Source organism: Neofelis nebulosa, chromosome 5 (assembly GCF_028018385.1).
Source record: "Neofelis nebulosa isolate mNeoNeb1 chromosome 5, mNeoNeb1.pri, whole genome shotgun sequence".
Lineage (NCBI taxonomy): Eukaryota > Metazoa > Chordata > Mammalia > Carnivora > Felidae > Neofelis > Neofelis nebulosa.
This window is the reverse complement of record NC_080786.1, coordinates 50,220,245-50,245,706: the sequence shown is the minus strand read 5'-3', so window position 1 is coordinate 50,245,706 and position 25,462 is coordinate 50,220,245. Positions and strand designations below refer to the sequence as shown.

Here is a 25,462-nt window from a genome sequence, read left to right as displayed (position 1 = left end):
TCATCTTATGGCTGATTCTAGAAATCCAGAGCTCATCTTAAAGCTAGCTCTTTCCAACTTTAGGGCCTCAGACCAACCTCCATGCCCATGATACTCTGGGGAAGGGACAATTTGCCAACTCTGTTTCTGCTTGTGGGGGTCCTGTGATCCCAAGAATTATCTTGAGAGCCTGAAAAAGATTTCTTCTCACAAGGTCGTCCCAACATAGTCTGAAAGTTAAAGAGAGTCAGTAGAAAAGAAAAACAAAAGATCTTTTCCATGGGAAAAATTGGCAGGGCAAAAAAGGAAACATGGACAAGGCATAACACTGGAATATTTTCTCACAAAAAGGAATTTTAAAAGCTCAATAGTAAATGCAGGTCTCCCTTTATATTCTACATGGATGTACACTTTCAAACCTAGTACAAATGCAATGTTTGTAAATCAGTTTATATCTTAATGTAAATAAAGAGCTTCCTATTTAAAAGGGAGATAAAATGTGGTTTCCATTAAGGAAAGAGTTATTTTGGAAAATGAACAATCATATTTATATTTATTTTGGAAATCAGAATTTTCCTATGTTGAGTTTTGCAGGCGAAATCTGAATTAGATAACAATAAAAAACATTAGATATCTGGGAGATCAGTTATGGTATGTAACATTACTGAAGTATGTATTGCTATACACAATAGATAGCCTTCTTAAAAGGTGTGTGTGTGTGTGTGTGTGTGTGTGTGTGTGTGTGTGTGTGTGTGATATCACAGAATGAACTGGATTTCCTCTCTCTAGACCTAGTCTTTTGAAAAGAGCTCTTTATATACCTTTCTTTGAAAATCATCATGAATCAGGCGCCTGGGTGTCTCAGTCGGTTAAGCATCTGACTTTGGCTCAGGTCATGATCTCAGTGTTCGTGAGTTGGAGCCCCGTGTAGGGCTCTGCGCTGAACAGCTCAGGGCCTGGAGGCTTCTTCAGATTCTGTGTTTCCCTCTCTCTTCTCCTCCCCTGTTCACACTCTGTCTCTCTCTCAAAAATAAATAAAAATATTAGAAAAATAAAATAAAATCATCATGAACAATGAACTGATGCCTTTTTGCTCCATTTCTAAGTATCCCTTTCTGTCTCAACCCCTGTAACCTAGCTTCTAACCCACTCATCTCACTAAAATGTTTCTTGCCATGTCTGCTAGCTTTTCCTCTAGCTAAATTCTCTGGTGTTTTTCTTCAATATTTGGCACTCTTGATCCATCCTTCCTTGAGATTCAGGCGCCCTTGGCTTCCATTGGGCCTTTTATTTACTTTGTCAGCTCTACCTCCTCCACCTTCCTCATCACTGTGGGCATTTTCTTAGGTTTGCTCCTTAATCCTCTGCTTTAATCTCTTCACATAAAGCAGCTCGTTCACTCTTTTTTTTCAACCAGCAGCTCTATATAAGGACTCCCAAATCTTGATCTCTGCCAACCTATCCCACCTGACCTCTAATTCCATATCCTAAACTTCCAACGTGTCCCCACTTTTAGTTTCTACCATCACCTCCAAGTCAACATGTCAAAACTATTCCCATTAAGCCTATTCCTCCTCCCAAATTCCCCATTTCTGTCACCAACACCACCATTCTTATCCATATCTTTATCTTGCATTACTTGCATGCATATATACACCCTCTCCTTCACTCAGGCCCGTCTGCTCCCCAACCTCCAGATTCAGCTTGCCATCATGAGTTAAATCATACCTGGTACCGTCCACTAATTATTTGGGGCAGAACACTTGCAAGTCCAGGGGCTTCTAACTGTAAGACATCCAGAATGTGACTATTATGTGTCACTTCCATCACATCTATCTTAGTTCAAGCACCCGCATTATTGTGGATTATTTTATTGGTCTTCTAATTGGTTTATCTTTTTCTACTCTTGTTCCCCACCCCAGCCCACTCCTTAGGGCTATTTGCAACATGGCAGACAGATGATCCTTTAAACCCTAAGTCAGACCATTACTCTCCTCTCTCAAGACTCTTCTGTGGCTCCCCTTTTCACTCAGTGTTAAAGTCAAAGTCCTGAAATACCCAGTAAGGTCCTGTGTGATCTACTCTCTCACCTCTCTTCCTTCCTTCTCCCTCCCTCCTAGTAGCCACACTGACCTCTTTGCTGTTTCTCCAAAATGCCAACCACACCCCTGCCTCAGAGCTTAGAAGTTGCCATTCCCTCTGTCCAAAATGCTCCTCCCCTAGATAATGCATGGATTCACTTCCCTTTAAGTTTTGTTCAAATGTCACCCCAGTGAGGCCTTCCCTGACTACATTATGTAAAATTACAACCTTGACTCCATCATTCCCTATCTTAATCCTTATAACTTTTTCTCTACAGCACTATCACCCTTTAAGATAACATAATTTACTTATTTGTCTTCTTTATTGCCTATTTCCTCCCACCAAAATGTTCCATTAGTCAAAGATTTGTTCTGTTTTGTACACTGATGTATTCCCGGTTCGTAAGATAGTGTCTAGCATCTATAATATTGTGCTCAACAAATATTGGCTCAATTAATTAATTGATTTCACTGTAAGTGCTGTGAAGGCAGTATTTTGGGGTGTGTGTGTGTGTGTGTGTGTTTGCTTGCTTTTGTTTTTTACTTCTTTTCCTTTATTTAGTAGTCTGTGAAATAACAGGTTGGTTCCAAAGAATCTTCCAAAGCTGATCAATTTTGGGAGGAGAGAGACTATCATCATGAACTTATGGATTTTAAAATGTGTTTTATTTTACTGCATTTATTTTCCTTCTTGATGCTCAAGTTGTCCAATTTTTGACCAGGGAGAACTCCTGCTTTGCTCCCGCATTCTTTTTTTCTTTTTTAAAGTATAGTTGACAATGTTATGTTAGTTTCACATGTACAACATAGTGATTCCATAAGTCTATACATTACCCTGTGCTCACCACAAGTATATGTACCATCTGTCACCATACATTATTACAGTACCGTTGACTATATTCCCTATGCTCTACCTTTCATTCCCCACGACTTATTTATTCCATAACTGGAAACCTGTACCTCCCACTCCCCTTCACTCATTTTGTCCATCCCCCTCACCCCCTTTCTCTCTGGCAATCATCAATTTGTTTGCCTCTCTCTCTTATTTCACCTAGCTTAACACTTTCTAGTTCCATCTGTGTTATCACAAATGGCAAGATCTCGTTCTTTTATGTCTGAGTAATATCCCATTATATACATATACACACCACTTCTTCATCTATGGATGGACACTTGTGTTGCTTCCATATCTTGGCTATTGTAAATAATTCTGCAATAAACATAGAGGAGCATACATCTTTTTGAATTAGTGGGGTTTTTTAAAGTTTCTTTGGATAAATACCCAATAGCAGAATTATTGAGTCATTTGATATATCTATTTAATTTTTTTAGGAAAATCAGTACTATTCTCCACAGTGGCTGCACCAATTTACGTTCCCACCAAGAGTACACAACAGTACACAAGTGTTCCCTTTTCTCCACATACTTGCCAACACTTATTATTTTTTATCTTTTTGATTCTAACCATTCTGACAGATATGAGGCAATATCTCACTACAGTTTTCATTTGCATTTCCCTGATGATTAGTAATTTTGAGAATGTTTTCATGTGTCTGTTTGCCACCTGTATGTCTTTTTTTTTTTTTTTGCAAGATGTCTATTTAAGTCCTTTGCCCATTTTTTTAGTTGGATTACTTGTTTTTTGGTGCTTAAGTTGTATAAATTATTTATATATTTTGGATCCTAGCCCCTTATCAGATATGTCATTTGCAGTATCTTCTCCCATTCAGTATGTTGCCTTTTCATTTTGTTGATGGGTTCCTTTGTTGTGCAAAAGCTTTTTTTTTTTTTTTTTGATTGCTTCTCTTGTCTGAGGAGACATATCTAGTAAAGTGTTGCTAAGGTTGATGTCAAAGAAATTACTGCCAAAGTTTTCTTCTAGGAGTTTTATGGTTTCAGGTCTCACATTTAGGTCTTTAATCCATTTTGAGTTTATTTTTGTATATAGTGTAAGAAAGTGGTCCAGTTTCATTCTTTTGCATGTCCAGTTTTCATAGTACCATTTATTGAAGAGACTATATTTTCTCCATTGTATATTCTTGCCTGCTTTGTCGTAGATTGACCACATAATCATGGGTTTATTTCTGGGCTTTATATTCTGTTCTATTGATTCTGTGTATCTATTTTTGTGCTAATACCACATTCTTTTGATTCCTATAGCTTTGTCGTATATCTTGAAATCTGGAATTGTGATACCTCCAACTTTGTTCTTCTTTCTCACAATTGCTTTGACTATTCAGGATATTTTGTGGTTCCATACAAATTTTAGTATTATTTGTTTTAGTTCTAAGAAAAATGTGGCTGATATTTAATAGGGATTGCATTGTATCTGTAGATTGCTTTGGCTATTATGGACATTTTAATAATATTATTTCTTCCCAATCCATGAATATGGAATATCTTTCCATTTGTTAAGCTGTCTTCAATTTTTTTATGAGCGTTTTATAGTTTTCAGAGTATAGGTCTTTCATGTCCTTGATCAAGTTTATTCCTGGGTATTTAATTCTTTTTGGTTCAATTATAAATGTGACTATTTTCTACATTCCTCTTTCTGCTACTTTGTTACTAGTGTATAAAAACACAACCAATTTCTGTGTATTAATTTTGTATCCTGTAATTTCAGCAAATTCATTGATTACTTCTAATAGTTTTTTTTTTTTTTTTTGGTGGAGTCTTCAGAGTTTTCTGTGATTAGTATCATATAATCTGCAAATCATGACAGTTGAACTTCTTTCTTACCAATTTGGATGCTTTTATTTCTTTTTCTTTTCTGATTGTTGTGGCTAGAATTTTCACTATGTTGAATAAAAGTAGTAAGCATGGACGTCCTTGTCTTGCTCCTGATCTTAGAGGAAAAGCTCTCAGTTTTTCACCATTGAGTATGTTAGCTGAGGTTTTTTCATATATGGTCTTTATTATATTAAGGTATGCTCCCTCTAAACCAACTTTGTTGAGAGTTTTTATCATGATGAATGTTGCACTTTGACAAATGCTGTTTCTGCATCTATTGAGATGATCATGATTTTTATCCTTCATTTTGTTTATATGGTGTTTCATGTTGACTGATTTGTGAATATTGACTATCCTTGCATTCCCAGAATAAATCCCACTTGATTGTGGTGAATGATCCTTTTAATGCATTGTTGACTATGGTTTGCTAATATTTTGTTGAAGATTTTTACAAGAGTTCTCCTCACCTATTTTCCTTTTTTTAAATACTTTTTTTTCTGGGGTGACAGGGTTGCTCAGTTGGTTAAGCGTCCAACTTCAGCTCAGGTCATGATCTCACGGTTCATGGGTTCAAGCCCAGCGTCAGACTCTGTGCTGACAGCTTGGAGCCTGGAGTGTGCTTCAGATTCTGGCTCTCTCTCTCTCTCTCTCTCTCTCTCTCTCTCTCTCTCTCTCTCTCCCCCACTCACACTCTATCTCTGTCTGTCTAAAATACATAAACATTTTTTTTTAATTTTAATACTTTTTTTCTTTTCGCTATTTTGCTGGGGTGCTTTCCCTTACCTTATTTTCTAGATGTCTGATTCATTCTTCGGCATCTTCTAATCTACTCTTGATTCCCTTTAGTGTATTTTTCATTTCAGTTATTATATTCTTCAACTCTGGTTCTTTTTTTTTACATTTTCTATCTCTTTGTTGAAGCTCTCACTGAGTTCTTCTACTTTTCTCTCGGTCCCATGAACACCTTTATAGCCATTACTTTAAACTCTTCATCAGGCATATTGCTTAATTTCATTTAGTTCTTCTTCTGAGGTTTTCTCTTCATCTTTCATTTGGGGCATATTCTTGTCTCCCCATTTTTCTTGACTTTATGTGTTTGTTTCTATAAATTAGGCAAAACAGCTACTTCTCTTACACTTGAAGGAATAGTCTTATGCATGGTTGGCCCCTGTGTGGACTGTGCCTTGTGACTTTGGCTGGCTGGCTAGAGCTGTGTCTGGTGTGGCCAGAGTATTCTGCAATGGAGCTACCCTAGTAACATGGCCAGAGCTGAAGTGGGTTCTGGGGCTGGGGTGGTCCCGGGACTCTCCACAGAGAGGGTGCTTGGCAGGACAGCTGAAGCTGAAGTGAGTATAATCCAGGGTGTCCCAGGGTGCTGAGCACAGGGGTTGCCCTGGTGGGGCAGCTGGAACCAAGGTGGATGTGGGCTGGGAGGTCCCAGGGTGCCCTGGTTGGGTGGCTAGAATTGAGGCAGGCATGGGCCAGGCATTCCCAAGCCACTCTGCACAAGGGGCACTTTGGCAGGATAGCTGGAGCTAAAGCAGGCATAGCCAGGAGGTCTCAAACAGCTCTGTATCAGGGGTGCCCTAGCAAGCCATCTGGAGCTGAAGTGACTTGGGCCTGGAGTGTTCCAGGATGCTGTGTTCCTGTGTCATCTTGGTCTGATAGCTGGAGCCATAGTGAGCACTGACTAGGGATGTCCTGGTGTGCACTGCCCTGTGACCTCCTTGGTGGGATGGGTGGAGCTGGTGTGAGCTAGGAACCCAGGAAACACTGGAGCAGCAGGCCAGTAGGGTACACAGATCCTGTTCCTGTTCACACTGTCAAGGTGGAGGGGGAACATAAACCCGGGCACTCACTAGCCCCTCTGACCCAGAGAGAGTTCCAGCAGCTCCCCACCTTTAGGCGAAGTTCTAGGGCCAGTCCCTTCATATTCTAGTTGCTCTTTCAAATCTCAGCTTTTTTTTTTTCCTATGCCCTTGGGCAGACAAACCTGCTCAAGGTCATCTCAGGGTACTATCCCTCCTCACTGCAGTTCCCAGTATTGGGGGTGGGGGTTCCTTTAGTTACCAAGTCTCCATCTACCCTGTCATTCTCAGTGTGGTCGCTATCTTTTGTTGTGCAGAAGCTGTTCAACCAGCCCTCAGTTCTTCTTCAGGAGGAACTGCTCTATAAACAGGTGTACATTTGGTGTGTCCATGGAGGAGGTGAGTTCAGGGTCCTCCTATGATGCCATCTTGGACTGGAATTCAGGGCAGTGGTTTTTTGCAGTGCTTAACAAGAGGTGAACTCATAGTAGATGTTAAGTAAATGTGTATCAAATTCATTTGTACCAATTTCATTATTCAAATATAACCCCAATTTAATAAAGAAGAAAAATAAAATTATTATGTTCTAATGAAACATTAAAATAAAAACCAACTACTACATTTTACTGTTCTTTCATCAAATTTTAGCAGAATGAGTGTTTTATGAACCTATACAAGCAGTAACATCTCTTTTTTCATGCACAATAATTATATTAAGTACCTGCTATATGCCTAGCAGCAGGACTACAAAGTGAAAAGTCTCAGGCCTCATTGAGAGAGAGAGCTCTAGACTACAGGAGATAGTTTATACTCTAGGCCTAGGGACGTAGAAGTGTTACACGTCTAGTACGGTACTCCTAGTCACAGGTGGATGTTGAACACTTGAAATGTGGCCAATGTGACTAAGGAACTGAATTTTTAATTTTATTTAGTTTTAATTAATTTACACTTTATAAGCTACATGTGAATAGGGGCTAGTGATTTGGACAGAACAGCTCTAGGTCAAAGAAATACAATGCAGAAGAGAGCTGTGGCCCCTCCAGTGGTACATACTGATAAGGTTTTATTTTTATATCCTGTCATAATGTTTGAGTGCTGCCTAAGGATGGGCCAAGAAAGGGAGGAACTTGTGTGTAAGTGTGTGTGCTTTTGCGAGTCTGTATGAGTTTATAAATGTTTACTGCCATCCATGAAAAGCAGAGAGCAAAAAAAGAAAACAAAAGAGATGAAAAGAGATTTAAAAAAAAACACAAGATCTTCTAGGTGTCTGGCATAGGACAGGATCCCAAAAATCTTAATTTCCTTGTCACTTTATTCTTAGATCTTTCCCCAGCAGGATTTGGAAGACCGTTTGGGTATCTCAGATCTCAGGTCTAAAGGGCCACACAAGAAGAGGGAAGATACATGAACAAGAAACAAGATGAAAACAGACCCCACACCCCTGAAAGAAGTCTGCACCATTAAAGAAAAACCACTGGCTGCATGGACTCCCACATTCCACTCTCTCACTCCTGCTAGGTCCTTCATCCTGAGATCCCCTTGGAAGATTAAATTGCCAGTGCTTTTCCTCCACCTGACCATTTTACTGTGACACAGCAGGTCACCATGTAGTAAACACTGAACTAGAATATCGAAGGCCATAGAGTCCTACTCTCCTAGAACTAATATTTCATGAAGGATAAAAAGTTCAGCTATCTGGTAAGTAATGGGGTTTCTTCATAACTTCTGGTAAGTGATGAGGTTTCCCCTAACTTCCTCTGTTACTTCTCCAGGTACTGTCTTTACCTCATGTACCCAGGGGGCCCAGTCTCTAGCTCACCAACCACTTCTCAGTCCTGCATATCAAAGCCCTCCTGTTGCTATAGGAGGAAGAGAAATAAAAATTATAATAATAAATAAAATAAATAATGACACAAATAACAATAATTCACAATCAATAAATAATGACAATAGGAAATAAAAGTAAAATAACAGTTTTTATTGTGTAGTAAACATTACTTCCAAACATAACGCATTTAATCCTCAAACCTTATTTCTATTGCCTCTCAAAACAATTTTGAAGGCAGTATTTTGGAAACTCATCTTTCTCTCCTATAATCTTCTCAGTAAAAGGTTTATTGAATGATACATCAAAGCTTGTTGACATACATGTGCACACATATGCATACTATACGGGTAGCTAGCGTTCCCTACCCTAAATCATATTATGAATTTGTAAATCCTCCCTCCCACACTTTGGCCCTGAGAATAAATGAGAAAAAAAGGAGGAGGAGAGTAAGTCCCTCTAGAACTACCACCCGAAAGAGAAAGAAGGACTTCTGGGTGGCCTGAGGATAATGGTAGCTGCTAAACTGTGACTTTCCACACATCCTATCCAAAACACCACACAAACTTTAAAAACAAAACAAAACAAAATAAAATAAAACCATACATGACAACTATTGTAGCATCATAAAGGACCTGAGAATACTATGAACTTCAAAGTACTTGTGTGTAGAGAAATGTCACTAAATTCCAGCAATGCCATCTCTAGAGTTCCTCCCTCATCTCTGGGTATGTGGGAAATGACACTTAAGAAACGATGCAGGAAAGAGTAAGGGGGAACAGAGAATCTAAGGTTGATGGAGAGCAGACGAGACACTCCTAGAAAGAAAATGTCCCAGTCTGCATTGAAACAGGTCCAAAACCATGTAGAGACAGCACTGGCTAGAGAAAGGTCTTAAAAGTGGGACTCAAGGTGCCAGTCTAAGGACAGCACCACTTGTATGGGACTAGAAGGTGTACGAAGACGGAGAAGTGCCCTTTTGAGATATGATAGAAAAGGAAAGAAGAAGGAAAAATTAAGAGTCCTACAGAAACAAGAGTGAATCATAAAACCAAGAGACACATCAAGCTTTCTCTTACCACAAAAAGTCATTATCTCAAATGTACTATTCTTTACTCTACTAACAGAAGGCAGTCTTGAAATTGAAATTTATAAAACACCAAAAACCCTTATCCTTGTCTATGAACAAAAATGGAAGAGTGCCTTGATGTAAGTTTACTAAAAGAAGAAAACAGGCAATGAAAATCAAAACATTCCAATAGAAAAAAATATTCCAGCAGATTAAAATTCCCATCAACACACGTAAACACATAACCATTAACCAGAAAAATAATGTAACGGCATTTTATTTTATTTCTTAATTTTTTAAAGAAGTCTTCATGCCCAGTGTGGAGCCCAACATGGGGCTTGAACTCATGACCCTGAGATCAAGACTTGAGTCGAGCCAAGATCAAGAGTCAGATGTTTAACCAACTGAGCCATCCAGGTGTCCTGTGTAACATAGTATTTTAAATACATATTCTAGCACTACAATTAAATACTCTCAAAAAAGCACTTGGAGATGTGCAAAAATATGTTGATTCAGATATTTAAAAATTAAAAACCTAAATAAATATAAAACTGGAAAGAATGAAAACAATTTCATTTTTTGGTTCAGGAAAGAAACTAAAGACAAAACAATATCAGTTCAGAAATTAAGATAAAAGTTACAAGGTACTCAAAAACAAATATACCTGAGTGTAAATTTAATAAGGGACATTGAAAAGGAAGGAAAATAACCAAAAGAATAAGGAGGAAATAAAGAAAAAAGGCAAAAATGAGAGAAAATAGATAAAACCGAAGACAGACCAAGGAAGTCAAACTCTTTGACTGGAGTGCTTGAAGAAGAAAAACCAAATGATAGAACTAATATTTAAAACTACAGTCCAAGAGAATGTTCCAAAAACAAAAGACTGGAATCAGTACATAGAAAAGATATGTACTGGGGCGCCTGGGTGGCGCAGTCGGTTAAGCGTCCGACTTCAGCCAGGTCACGATCTCGCGGTCCGTGAGTTCGAGCCCCGCGTCAGGCTCTGGGCTGATGGCTCGGAGCCTGGAGCCTGTTTCCGATTCTGTGTCTCCCTCTCTCTCTGCCCCTCCCCCGTTCATGCTCTGTCTCTCTCTGTCCCAAAAATAAAAATAAATAAATAAATAAATAAATAAATAAATAAATAAATAAATAACGTTGGAAAAGATATGTACTATATATGAAAAAATTGACTTGGAAGAGCCAACTCTAGATGTCTGATATTCCACAGTGCCTGAAACCATATAGGCATATAATTCTCTGTGTATATAAACAAAATAAGATGTCAGAGTAACTAACCTTTGATGATTCATTGTTCCAAAATATGGTTGCATTGTTCTTTTTCATCACGAGCTCAAACTTAGAGTTTGTGAATATATATTCTCCAACCTTCACAAAAGCAACCTCTCCATTATCACCTAATCGCCTTTAAGAATGTCATAGTCACATCTCCATTTTCATCAATTTCTATTCTCTCTCCATTATGGGTGGTAAACTTAAGTCCCTTCAAATAGTACATTAACTAGAAAAAGAGGAGGAAAAAAAGCAATTTGTAAATATTTGGTTGCCTAGAAAACAGGGTTTATAAAGAAAAGAATCTCAGAACTCATATCTAATTCATGTGATTGGACTTTTTCCTTTTCCCTGATACCTCTGCTGTCCAATACAACAACTTCTGGCCACATGAGACAATTGAAAAGTTGAAAGTGGCTGGCCAAATTGAGATGAGCTTTAAGTATAAAATACACACTGGTTTGCAAAGACTTAGTTTAAAAATATGTAAACCATCATTAATAATTTTATATTACTTTTATTTATTTATTACTTTATATGTATAATATTTATAATAATAAATATTATTTATTACTTTATATTTATAATATTACTATTATATTATCATGATTATGACTTCATGTTAAAATACTATTCCAGATCAAATAAAACTTACTAAATTTAATTCTATCTGTTTCTTTTTATTTTTTAATTTAGTTACTAGAAAATTTTAAATTACCTGTGTGGCTCATACAGACTCATACAGATTAGGCGTAGGGATGCCTAATAATATCTCCATATCTAGGGAATCTTCCTTTCCTCCCAGATTTCTTCCACTTATGGATACCAGTCTACCTCCCCAACCATTCCCTTTCCTACATGTCAGGTGGTAGAGACATGAAGATCAACCAGATCCACTCCCTACCTTGAAAACCTCACAATCCAGTAGAGAGGTTAAACAAATAAACAGGTACAAAGAGTAACATTCAATGTGCCTCTATGTTGCTGTTGTGGAAAGTGTTGAAAAGGCATGGGAAAGGGGGTGGCTAACTGTCTTAGGAAAATTTAGGAGGTTTCCCCAGGAAGTGGCTATCTGAGCTGGGTTTTAAAAAATTAGTAAGAATTCACCTAACAAACATTGGTGCAAGGAGATTCTAAGCCAAGAGAATAACATGTGGACAAAGGTCCCTCCACAAACCAAAGAGGCCAAACAACTTGGTGGAAACAGCCTGAATTATGATGTCTGATGAGCTGACATCATATTTTGGTTCTTTCAAATGTCATGACCTTGGGCAAGTCATATATCTTGTAAGCACTAGCTTCCTGGTCTGTTAAAAGAAGGAAATTATTCCTGCCCTATCTCTGTCATAGAAATTAATATAACTTTCAGCCTTTAGTAAGTCAATATACCAAGTTAAGTATTATAATAATCACCATCCACTCTGGAGTAGGGCCACTCCAGGTCCCCTGCCCTTTTATCTCTCCTTCCTTTTACCACATGCTGTTCTCAAACAACATAAAATCTACATCAGAGTTCACAACATGGTGACTTTCCCTGGCAAGTCCATTGGGAAGAGGCATTTTTTTTCCCTTTCCAATGTTCAGAAGAGTTAAGAAAGGAAATGTTCAAAGAATACCAGTCCCTGACCATTCTCTAGAACAATGTTGCCATAATTCCATCTGTTTGTCACCATTGGATGGTAGGATACAGTTCCCTATCACCCAGCTATACAAAAGAATTTAGAGATATGTCCAAATAAACCACAAGAGTAAAAGGGTTTTACCAAATATACATATTCTGATCAAGTCTGCTAACGTGATAAGCTGAGAAGAATGAGTATGGAGTACATTGTCATTTTAGTTTTAAATAAATTTAAAATTTTTACTTCAATACATTTATGAAGCATTCTCAATAAGCCTCTTAACCATCTCTCGGGTAAGGTCCTGCTTTTCAGGTTTAACTTACTGACATCATATGGGGTATATGTCAAGGAGCATGAATCCCGTCATGGACTATCCCACCAACATTCACCCTGACACTATGTTGACCTTTGATCTTCACTAAAGTCTCTTCTCTGCAATTCTAATACATGTTTGTTGTTCTCTGAGCAAATTTAAATTGTAATATTGAAATATTCAAATAATGAATTAGAGGGTTGTTATTTACCATATAGTATCCTTTCTATTACAAAACAAGTACCCAAAGGATTTCTTTTAAAATAAAGGAACTGCCCTAAGCCTTTAAAATATAACTTAATTTCTTATTCTGAATTTACCACAATTTCCCCAGTACCAAGGAATACACCTTGCACTCAGATCTCGCTTTACAAATTCCATTCTCCAATAAATGGAAATAGGAGTCTTTACAGAAATGGCTGACTTGACTACTGACCTGACGCAGAGAAAGTACAAGATGAGCCCAGAACATCTTGGGGTTCCAGAAAACAAGGAAGTACTTAGAGATGATAAAGATGTGTCAAAGAAAAAAGAGCTAGCTCAAAGTGGCTCCCAACAGCCAAATCTGGGAAATTTTGAGGAGAATAAATAATGATAGTTGTGGATTATTCCACTCATAGGATGGAAATAAATATTCTTACATCCATATTGATATAATTAAATCAGAGGGGGAAGAGTAGAATTCTGGTTAATAAGTGTAGAAGAAATGAAGGAAATAGAAAATGACTATTTTTTAAACAAGACAGTAATGGTTGTTTCAGGCAAAACCCATCATCAATGGATGTTAAAATTTGTGGGCAAAGGTATGATGAGAAACATTATTTTCAGATCCTCAGAATACTGTCCCCACAAGATAATTACAAAGGGAAACACACTTTACAGTAGAAAAGGTGACATCACTATTACTGATGAAAATTAATGTCAACAATAATAATAAGACATAATGACATCATGTACCTCCTGATATGAGACATAAAAAGGATACATCAAGGTGCCTGGGTGGTTCAGTCAGTCAAACGTCTGACTCCTGGTTTCTGGTCTGGTCAAGATCTCATGGTTGGAGAGATCGAGCCCTGCATCCAGTTCTGCACTGACAGCATGGAGCCTGCTTAGGATTCTCCCTCCCTCTCTCCACCCCTCCCTACTCACACTCCCTCCCTCCCTCTCTCTCTCAAAATAAATAAACTTTAAAAAAGAAATTTTTAAAAGGATAAATCATATCAAAAACATATGATATTTTTGCCAAATGCATACCCTCAATGTACCCATGAGAAAAAAAATAGAAAAACCAAAATTGTAAAATATTCTTTTTTTTAGTTTATTTATTTATTTTGAGAGAGAAGAGAGTATGAGCAGGGGAGGGGCAGACAGAGAGGGAGAGAGAATCCCTAGCAGGCACTGTCAGTGCAGAGCCTCATGTGGGGCTCGATCCTACAAACCATAAGGTTCATGACCTGAGCCAAACCAAGAGTGGGAAGCTTAACCGACTGAGCCACCCAGGTGCCCCTAAATTTAAGACATTTTTTTTTAACGTTTATTTATTTTTGAGACAGAGAGAGACAGAGCATGAACGGGGGAGGGTCAGAGAGAGGGAGACACAGAATCTGAAACAGGCTGCAGGCTCTGAGCTGTCAGCACAGAGCCCGACGCGGGGCTCGAACTCACGGACCGCGAGATCATGACCTGAGCTGAAGTCGGCCGCCCAACCGACTGAGCCACCCAGGTGCCCCTAAATTTAAGACATTTTAAAAATAACTGGCCAGTACTTATAAAAAATATCAAAGTCATGAAAAACAAGGAGGAATGGAGAACTACCACATACTGGAGGAGACTAAGTAGACACAGATCAAAATGCATTGTGGGATCAATTTGAAAATAAAAATAAAGATGTGGTGGTTCAGACTACTGTGGACTCTGTTGGCAGTGACAGGCAATTTGGTGTTGCTAGAGAATAAAGTGCTGAGAGTCATGGAAAGAACGATAAAATCAAAGATACTGATAGCACCAGACCACAGATGTCATGCTTTGTCCTTTACAGGTAAGAGGGGAGGGGCTGAAGGCTGTAAGCAAAGGAGCACTCTGATTAGGCGTGCATCCTGCTGAGATCATTCGGGCTACTGTGTCCCAACACGAATTTCTTGGACATCAGAGTTGAGACAGGAAAGAGGAGAATCATATCCTCAGGATGACCCCCATTAGTCTTCTTCTAGTGTTCATGCCTTTGCATGGCCCCTCCCACACTGCATAAAGGCTAAAGTTTCCCTCCCAGCTAGCTATGACCATGTTAACTAAATTCTGGCTAATGGCATGTAAGGAGAATTGTACGTAATTTCCAGGAAATATCCTTAAATGGAGGGATGTACACATCATTGCCCTTTCTCCTTCCTGCTGGTTACAGTATGGACATGATGGTTGAAGTCCAAGTAGACATTTGAGATTATGAAGTGAACCCACATATTGAGAACAGTGAAACAAGGTAGAAGGAATCTAGATCCCTAAGTCAGTCTTTCAGTCCCAGAATGTTAATCTCTAAACTTCACTTACATGAAGAAAAAGAAAAACAAAACCTATTTTGCATAAGGTACTGTTTAGGGAGGATTTTCTACCATTCAAAACAAACCTAATAAGAATTCTGTTAACAAACTAGGTGTTGTATGTAAGTAATAAATCACTGAATTCTACTCCTGAAACCAATATTGCACTGTATGTTAACTAACTAGAATTTAAATAAAAATTTGAAAGGAAAAAAAATTTTAATTAAAAAATAGAAAAAATTTAAAGGCTTCAAAAATCCCACCAAATAGGAACTTAAAAATGCTCATTTAGGTCACACAAGCAAGCTCTTCTCTTAGGTAGACATGTGATACAATTATATCTATTAAATACAAAAGCAAGTCAAAGGTTTTATTTGTATGAATTCTTTTAATGTCAAACTCTGTCATGAAGTAAAAAAAACAAACCAATAACTTACCAGGCTCAAAGTCAGGTATATATGCACAGGTGTTTCCTGGCATATATGGCCCATGTCCTTCTTCACATCTACTTAGACCATCCAAGGCATAAGTCAGAGAATATACAGCTTGTTTGACATTGTTTGTGATTCTTAGCTGAGACACATCCAGATAGGTATTTTTAAGATCTTCCAACTTCTCCTCTCCAATACAGAATTCATCAGACATGGCATGTAATCTGTCCTCCTTACCAGTCAAATTCACTCTATGGTCAATGTTGTAAGGAACACTGCTATCCAGCTAAGTACAGTTAAAAGCCATTTGCCAGAATTCAACAGTCAGGACATCATTTGGATCCTTGCCAGGATGTACATCATAAAGAAATTGTTTGAGTCCTGGTATATCAGCTCTTGGAATTGCAAATCCAATACTTCCACCAAAATATGGGAAATATTCAGGCTTTGCAATGAGGGCAGAGGTAATCCAGGCTTCACTGGCTATCCATGTTCTGTCAGTTATGTTGTGGTGAACCATTTCCAGCACAAAAGGACTGAGGTCAGTATCAGATGCTTAAAGCACAACTCTGGCAGTGGAACTCAACCGCATCAACAATTTTCTGCATTTTCTCATTGGAAGAGGCTTTGGGAATAATTTCAGAGAATGCAATACAGGTTGTACTGTTGGCACTCAATGTTGCAATACAGGTTGGCATTCTCCATTCTTTCCTTAAAATTTTTCACTCCATATTTTCCATAATCATCATCAGTTGCTCTTGTGCCTATCCAGATCCAATCGAAGTGGTGGATAAGTCATACCATGGCTTCCGACTGGATCTTATCACTGCCTACCGTGTGAAGGTAAGACGGAAACTGGTGTTTGTCATAAGAATCAAGCAGGTAGAGGTGTAACTCACCTACAATTGAAAATGTGCGTGCAGTTATTAGAAAGCAATAGAAAAATTTCAAATTACACAACCTCTGAATATTTTTATTGGAGAAAGAAGGGACTGATCAGTTCTCCCTTCATTCTCACATCCTTCCACGATAAAACCTTGTACTCCGCTCCCTATCTCATAGGTGGGGACCATGCAAGGGAACACTGGCCTCCCTGTGCACCCTTTCCTCACTCCACCCCAGGGGAGTCAGAAAAGCCAATTATCAAGATAATGACATTCAATGCACCACTTTTCAGAGGTGGGGTCACAACACTGAAAAACAGGTCACCTGACATTTCATCTATGTTCTCATGACACTGGGTGTGAGGGTCAAGGTCCTTCCTCAGCTCTGCTTTCTCATCCACACAGATGATGGAGTGAGTGGACTCACAGTCTATTTGGAAGGCTCAGTTCTCTCTTCCCTCTGCCCCTCGTGTGTGTGTGTGTGTGTGTGTGTGTGTGTGTGTGTGTGTGTGTGTGTCTTTCTACCACCACTCCTTTCCCTCTTTCTCTTCTCTTACCTTGTTTCTCTCTGCCAGGACTTGTGAGCATTTAGGTTCTGAGACTTACTGGAGGAAGGTTGTAGGAAGCTCCACAGCACCTGCACAAAGTTCTAGAAGGCCTCATTTTATAGGTACTTGTCCAGATAAATTAAACAGTACTTTTTTTTTTCATTTTGCCAGTGATCCTCATGTATATTTCCATCAGTACCATGAATTCCTGACAATCTTACATGCATTTCTGCTCTACCTTACCCCCAGCCTCACTGACTCTGCAATGAGGAACATACGCTACATTCTTGCCCAACCCATCTCTTGTTATTAATATGTCACCTTCAGTAGGACCTCCTATATTATAATTCCATAGCTCCATGACTGTCAATGCCTTTGTGAGTAACAAAATATTCCTATTTTCTCTTTTCTATACCATTTGTCCTATTCTTATACTCTTAGCTAAAGTTTACATTCTTCTTTGGAAACTCATTAGCAGCAGCAGCATGGAAGTCATATGCAGGAAAGAATCTCATTTAAGAAGCAGAGACACCTGATTTTTAATTCTGGCTACATAATTAGTGTAAGACTGTGGACAATTTACTTAAACCCTCTGAACCTCGGTTTCCTCATGAACAAAATCAGGGTAATGGTATCTACATCTTAAGTACATTAAGTACACCTAATATATACTCAGTATAATATAATGAATAACATACATATCATACATGTTAATATATAACATAAAAATTTTAATATGATCAGTATATTAAATGAAACAGCCAATGTGAAAGTGTCATATAGAAGATTACTTTTACCTTCTTTGCATATTTACTGCAAAGATTTAAATAAGAAAATCAATCTAGAGGTTTCTAGCCAGTGCCTGGACTGCAGCTGGGTTTTGGTAGAAAATAGAGTTCACAGTAACCGTTCAACTGAGCTACATGAAGCCCACGGCTAAGGTGTTAGCTGTGTCATCCACCCACCCCCCACCCACTTGGCCTGTTTCTCGGTATTTTTCTGTTCCTCCTTCATTTTTATTTGTAACTTTATAAGAAATACCATGTAAATGTTATTTTTTATGATTATTTCAAATTTCCCATTACTTTAGTAACACAAATAGGCTTAATCATCATTCACATTAATAAATCCTGACTATACTTCAATCACCCATCCTTAGAAATCATTAGAGTTTTATTTATATTTTCTTAACAATCCATTCTCCCTTATGTCATCTTATTCTTAAGTAGAAACATATCATCTGTCTCTGAAGTTAAAATAATCTAATGGTTACCAGAGGGGAGGTGGGTGGGGGGATATATAAAATAGGTGATGGGGATTAAGAATCATACTCTGTGATCAGGACAGAGTGAGGCGTGGAACTGTTAAATTACTCTGTTGTACACCTGGAACTAAGGGAACACTATTACATTAACTAACTGGAATTAAAATAAAAACTTAAAGTAAAAAAGTTTTTTAAGTCAAAAATAAAATAATCCATAAAATTAGCATCCCAAAACTCTAGCTATCTTATGAAATTCCCAGGCTCATTTCACTATGTTAGTGTATGGAACAAAAAGAGTCATGAATATTTAATATAGGCAAGAAACAAAATGAATTCCTTATACCATCTAGCAAACAACCAACCAATTAGTATTTCTCCATCACCTACTCTGTGCCTCTGTGTTGTGCCTAGTGAGATGTTAACTTAGAAATCAATAACTCACAGCCTCAAGCCAAAAATTAAAGTAGTATCCTGAAGGGTATAGAAAAGTCTGAAATCACCTCTACATGGTCACCAAGTCATACCTGCTGAGGCTAGACAGGACAGAGTAATTAGGGGCAGTAACTTCACCATCATCCCTGTTTGTCTCTGCAATTTACCCCAGCCTCATCTGAGTACCTTACTATTTACTGCAGTTTCCACAAACACAGCTTGTGTTTGCTTATAAATTAGTACCCAGCACAGTATTCTGAGCTACCTGAGTATTACCTGTGGTAAATAATACAACCCTAGAATTCTTGACACAGCAGATGATAAGGACGATCCGCATACTCCAACAATTCCTGCCAGAAATGCTCCGGTACTGTTTCTAAAATTGGGCTTGTTTTCTTCCCGCCCTGTAAGGAATCCCAACACTTCTTCTACAGATTTGGAGGTGGTGAGACAGGTATCAAAAATCTGATAGCCCAAAGTGATGTTGGGCAAAATATCTTTCCTCTTGTTAATCTCCTTGATTGTGTGGATCATGGTTTTCATCCAGCGGAACCCCCAAAAGTTAAACCTGAAAAAGAAACAGCTTTTGTAAGGCTTTAGTCAGTGGGTGGAACTTCGGGGTCCGGGAGAGCAACCTTTAGCTGCGGGTGGTACCGAGAGCATTTTGCCAGAATATCAGCAGGCACCTCACTTGCGTGAGCATGTGAATATTGCATGAATGATAGAGCAAAGTTCAAGGGTTCACATATGAATTGTATTCACTGTTGATTGGTTTGGGCTGAGAAGTACCTTTTTGGGACATTTTCTAGCTCTCTATATCTTTCATATGATATAATCTCCCCAAACTGCTGATTATGTCTTTTCACAAAATTATCTTCATATTCTCAATTCTCTCCACCACACAGGGCACTAAATAACCCCTCAATACATTTTCGCCATTCATTGGAAGTCCTTGATGCCATATGACTCTCCTTTCCCTCCTCTTTACTTTCCTATTAATTATAAAAATGATGTAAATATATGAAAATGTGATAAAAGTATATCAAAGAGGAATATAAAGTTTATGTACACCATATATCCTATGACTCCAATTTAATCATTTTTTTCTGCCATGATTTGATGGTTGAATGCTGAAAATTTTTTTAATTGAAAACTGTCTCCTTCCCACCATTCTCACATAAAACCATGATTCAGATATTTCCCCCTTCATCCCCCAGCCGCTAAAGGGAAAAATATTTCTCTTATAATCCATCACCACATTTTTTTTTCAGGGTCTTCTCCACTGAAAAATATCTATTCTATTCCCAACTCTTGTTCTCCCCAGTTTTAGCTAAACTTTAACCTATTTAAAAGTATCTCAAGAATTTTTGTCTTAATATCTTCTCACCTATATAGTACCTAACTCTGTATCTTCTACTCAATAAATGTTTTTGATTAAACGTCTAATAGCAAATAGCCCTGCTAGCAGATGAGTATTTCTTTAGTTGGGTTTTTTAGTTAAGGCTAACTTTGTTTTTTATTTGTTCAATAAATAGTTACTGGATGTTCCACCGGTGCTAGACCTTATAGGTATAACACAGAACCAGATAGGAACTGCAGTGCACAGGTGAAGACACAGAAAAATAGCCAACTCATGCGCCAAATTATAAAAATAGTGACAGAGATACACATAGGGGCCCTGAAGATGGACACCTCACCCTGGAGGACATAATGGCCAAGATGAGGCTTGAAGAATGACATAAAAACAGGGATGAGAGCTGCAGATGGAGGGAATGGTGTGTGTGAAAGCATGTTCTCAAGAAGAGAACCTAATACGTTCTAGGGATGGAAAGATCAGTACATTCGAAGGATAAAAGTGGGAGTGGGTATGGCACAGGGAAATGGAAACTGGACAACCAGAGGTGCCAGAACATGAAAGTCTTCATCATCCTAAGATAGTTGGCTTCCAAATCTACATGGGAGCAAAGTAAGTTGGCATGCATGTTTTTGAAATAAATATAGCAATATCTGTCTTTAATATTTAGTTATTCAATTTGAGAGACAGAGAACAAGAGAATGGGGGAGGGGCAGAAAAACAGGGAGAGAGAGAGAATCCCAAGCAGGCTCCATACTGTCATCGCGGAGCCCGATGCGGGGCTCAATCCCGTGAACCACGAGATCGTGACCTGAGCCAAAATCAAGAGTCAGACACTTAACTGACTGAGCCACCCAGTATCTGTAGCAATATCTTCTTTAAGGGAACAGAGCAATTTATTTCAAGAGCTAGGAAAACGTTTACCTAGTTTGAATCAATAATTCTACCCCTGAGAAGTTTTCTGAACAAATTGTTCTTCCTGAAGGAAAAAGGTACGTATACCCCCAAAGTATTCATTACTGAATTATCTATAATATTGAAACACCAGAACTTACATGTTCACTGATAAGAAATTATGGTATAGTGACTTGATGGGAATATTTTCCATCATTGAAAAACTATAATTAGATTACACAGTAGCATGTATATAATATTAAGTGAAACAGGCCATATGCAATGTTACTTCCATACTATAATTAAAACGTACATACAAATTATGTGAACATTTGGTTAAGTATCAACAGAGAAATTTTTAAATTTTTTTAATGCTTATTTATTTTTGAGAGAGAGAGAGATACAGAGTGTGAGCAAGGGAGGGGCAGGGAGAGGGAGACACAGAATCTGAAGCAGGCTCCAGGCTCTGAGCTGTCAGCACAGAGCCTGATACAGGGCTCAAATTCACAGTGAGATCATGACCTGAGCTGAAATCAGACGCTTAACCAACTGAGCTGCCCAGATGCTCCTCAACAGGGAAATATTTTAAATGAGCACAGAATAATTACTGGAAGGGTGAGATTTGGGATGATTTTTCTTTCATTCTCTGATTTCCATTATGATATTCAAGTACTGTTGTGCAACATATACCTTTTCCCCCCCAGAAAATTTCTCTAAACCCTAACCTCATTTAGATCAACCAAAACAAGAATTAAAATACACTTTCACCTCCCATTTCACTGCCATTGTCTTCCCTGAACGACATTTTCAAAGTAACAGAAAAGTCTTCCTCTTCTGTATGCCTAAGCTGATGGCCAAGCAAAACTAGTATCTTGGTAACATTAGAGCATGAGACTTCTCCAAACCCCAACTTGAATTTCTAGATCAGGTATAGGTGGGTTGATGATGCTAAAATCAAAGTACTACCAGATTAGGCCTGGCTTGGCCCCTGAGCACGTCCCAGGCCAGGCCGGTCTCAATGCGACTGTCCCACTGAAAGGGAAAGTCGCATCACAAGAAGGAGTGTTAAGAGTCTTGGAGAACACTGGTGTTGGACGGAGATTGGAAGAAACTGCTGGTGGTGTGGGTGAAAATGAATTATAATCTTGAAGAACATATGTCAATTTTAAAAATATGGAATTTTGATATCCAAAATATATAGGTATTTTCAAGATGGACTAAGGTGCTAAGGAAAGTTTTAGCTTTGTATAGCATAAAGATGAGCAATATGGGTTTCAGTCAAATGAGACGGGAGACCAGCTGAACACTCATAACGATGCCTTGCATTGCTGAGTCACATTCAGGATGAGAAACTGTCTTTTTAGAGGCCCTGCATCACATGAAAGAAGCTTCACACACAATGTCGTGAATCAAAGTGTCACGACTTCTCAGCAGCAACACTGAGAGCCAGAAAATGACTGAAGAAATCCTTTCAGAGACTCCTCAGGTTTGAGTTAAAGAGGGAGTAAATACACACCTTATCTCTCCCACTGATTACAATTAAAACTGCTGGACAGACATATAAAGCAACTATTAGACTACTCTGAAACTTACATAAGAACAGGAAGGGGGAGTGCCTGGGTGGCTCAGTCAGTTAAGCATCCGACTTCAGCTCAGATCATGATCTCACAGTTTGTGCCCCGCATTGGGCTTTCTGTTGTCATCGCAGAGCCCACTTTGGATCCTCTGTCCTCCCTCTTGGCCCCACGCCCCCCCAAAAAATAAACACTTAAAAAAATAAGAACGCGTGCACTACATAGGAAAATCAAAATAACCCTGACATAGTGAATTACTTTGTAAATGGGACATACTTCTCACCACTGTTTCAACCACATTGGACATGCCAAATTATTTTTTTAATGAAAGGGGTAGATTTTTACTAAAAACTTCTATATTGGCTTTTTTTCTAGTTAGCCTTGCTAGGAAGATAACCTTCAAAAATTCTGATGAAAGGTGAGGAACAAATTAAGTGATTCCATTTACAAAATATTAGTGTACAAACTCTAGTTTTCATTTTATATTTTAGGGATTGAACGTGTAAACTTCCGTGATAAATAATGAACCGACTCTACAACAATGTAGCTGCCAGCAAAAGCCCTTCTCATCCCTCTTTCCTTTGCTTAGCTGTAAGACTGGAAAAGAATTAGAAGGTCCAAGAAAGAGATAAGAAGGGATGGATTGCAATCCTTTCCTTTGCCAACAACATTACTGTTTATCTACTCCTCTAATGATATTTCAAATATGTAGCATGAAGTAAGATCAAAGGAAAAGAGTTGTGATCATTAAAGATTTAATTGTATAAGAAGTTGCTAAAATTTTTATAGCATTCATTTATAATTGAAATTACCATCCAGCCTCATAGAAATGCTTACTATATAATGAATTGTGGTCATGCTATGGTCACAACTATGCAAAAGTTATAGTTGCATTTGTATAAAAGGGCTGAGAAAGAATATAGGGAAAGGACTGCTTTGTTATGGTAGTAATATAGTGGATAGTTGTTTTCCTTTGTTTCAATTTCTGGCACTTTTCATAACTAAAATGTGTGTATGTGTGTGCGTGCTCACATGCATGCATGCAAATCTAAGCCCTGTTTGCCTTTCTTACAAAGCATTATTAGTAAATTCAGATTATCCGTCATGGGTCCCATTTCCTGACATGGCAATTTCGGCATGAGGAGAGTAGGGCAGAAACCTTCCAGGGGAAGGAATCTTACTATGAATTTTAGCTCCGATATACAATCGGCATCCCCACACTGTGTATTTTCACTTGAGGAGAATTTAGTCTAATTAACAATTCACATTAAAGCTATAACACTGCATAACTCTGCATCAGTGCTTCCCAAACTGTACCATACATGAATCACCGGGAAGCCTTAGCAAAATGCTGATTCTGATTCAGCAGATGTGGGATGCAGCCTGAGATTCCACATTTTTAACAAGCTTTTAGGTGCTGCTGCTGGTCCACAGACCACCCTCTGAAAAGCAACGTTTTACATTACACAAAACCTGTTGTTGTCCTTTCTGCGGTACGGAAGTGGGAAAGGACCCACTTGAGACCAAGCTTTTCTTGTTTCTAAGCAATCCTAGAGTGTCCACCCTGGAGAAACTGAGGCACAGAAACAGATAGTACCTCTCCTGTATCAAATAAATAGTGTCGGAGTCAGGGCTGGTTTCATGGTGCCAGCTCCAGACCCTGACTTCCACCCCCCTTCCCCACATTCCTTCATCCCTACCACTGTGCTTCATGTAAAAAGAAGACAAGAAAAGCAGCTTACCCTTCACATTTTGCTGATACTGGCTCCAAAACAGACTCATTTGATAGGATGGCCCTATAGTGAATAGGAAACAGTCCTCTAATGACAGGTGAATGGTTTTCGGCATCTACATACCCATTCAGATCAAACTTGCCCAGCAAACGATAGGTGTGTTCTTCCTTTCTCTTCTTTGCCTTCAATGCCTAATTCAGCCCATAAAAAAGCAAGAAATCCTAGAACCAAGCATTTCTTTCTGCTGTCCATTTTAATAAAGAGAGTTTGGGAGAAATGACCAGTGTTAGAAGCTTTAAGGAGGCACCTTAATAGAGTGTTTCAGTGAGTGTGTGCATGCTATGTCCCAGTGGGCTCGGCTTACCACTACTTGCTACATAATCGTCAGGCCTCAATCAATCACCGGGCCTTACACTCACCTGCAATTTATCAATCTGGACTAGACACTGAGTAATCCCTTTGAAATGAGCCTCATAAAAATCTCTTCTATGCTTAGCAATAATATATAATGAAAAAATAGTGGGTTTTGAGTTTGAAAGAGTGATTTCATTTTGTAAAAATTGTCCCTTTCTTGTTTGTCATGTGTCAGCCTCATTCACTCTCACTTCAGCCACCCTTGTGGGAGCAGCTCTTGCCCCAAAGGTGAGGAAGGGCATTCTGCTTCATCACCAAGTATTTTAAAAGAGGTGACATCAGGGGGCCTGGGTGGCTCAGTCGGTTGGGCTTCCGACTTCTGCTCAGGTCATGATCTCTCGGTCTGTGAGTTCGAGCCCCGCGTCGGGCTCTGTGCTGACAGCTCGGAGCCTGGAGCCTGTTTCGGATTCTGTGTCTCCCTCTCTCTCTGACCTTCCCCCATTCATGCTCTGTCTCTCTCTGTCTCAAAAATGAATAAACGTTAAAAAAGAAAGAAAAAAGTTGACATCAGGCCAACCTCTTTACTTAGAGGTGTAGAAAAAGCCAAGTGGAAAACCATGGTGGGTTTGGAAGGCATTGTTTTGAATCTGCATTCTGCCACTTGCGTTAGTGTGATGTGGGAGAGTCACCTAACTTCTGGGCCTCGGGTCCTCCTCAGTGACTCCTGGTAAGCTACCCTAGAA

The 25,462-nt window shown here is 38.7% G+C and overlaps 1 pseudogene; it reads right to left on the bottom strand.

The window, feature by feature from the left end:
• LOC131513109 (vomeronasal type-2 receptor 1-like) overlaps positions 1-24,664 on the bottom strand; it is a 35,241-nt pseudogene extending 10,577 nt beyond the window's left edge.
• Positions 24,665-25,462: the final 798 nt, after the last annotated feature.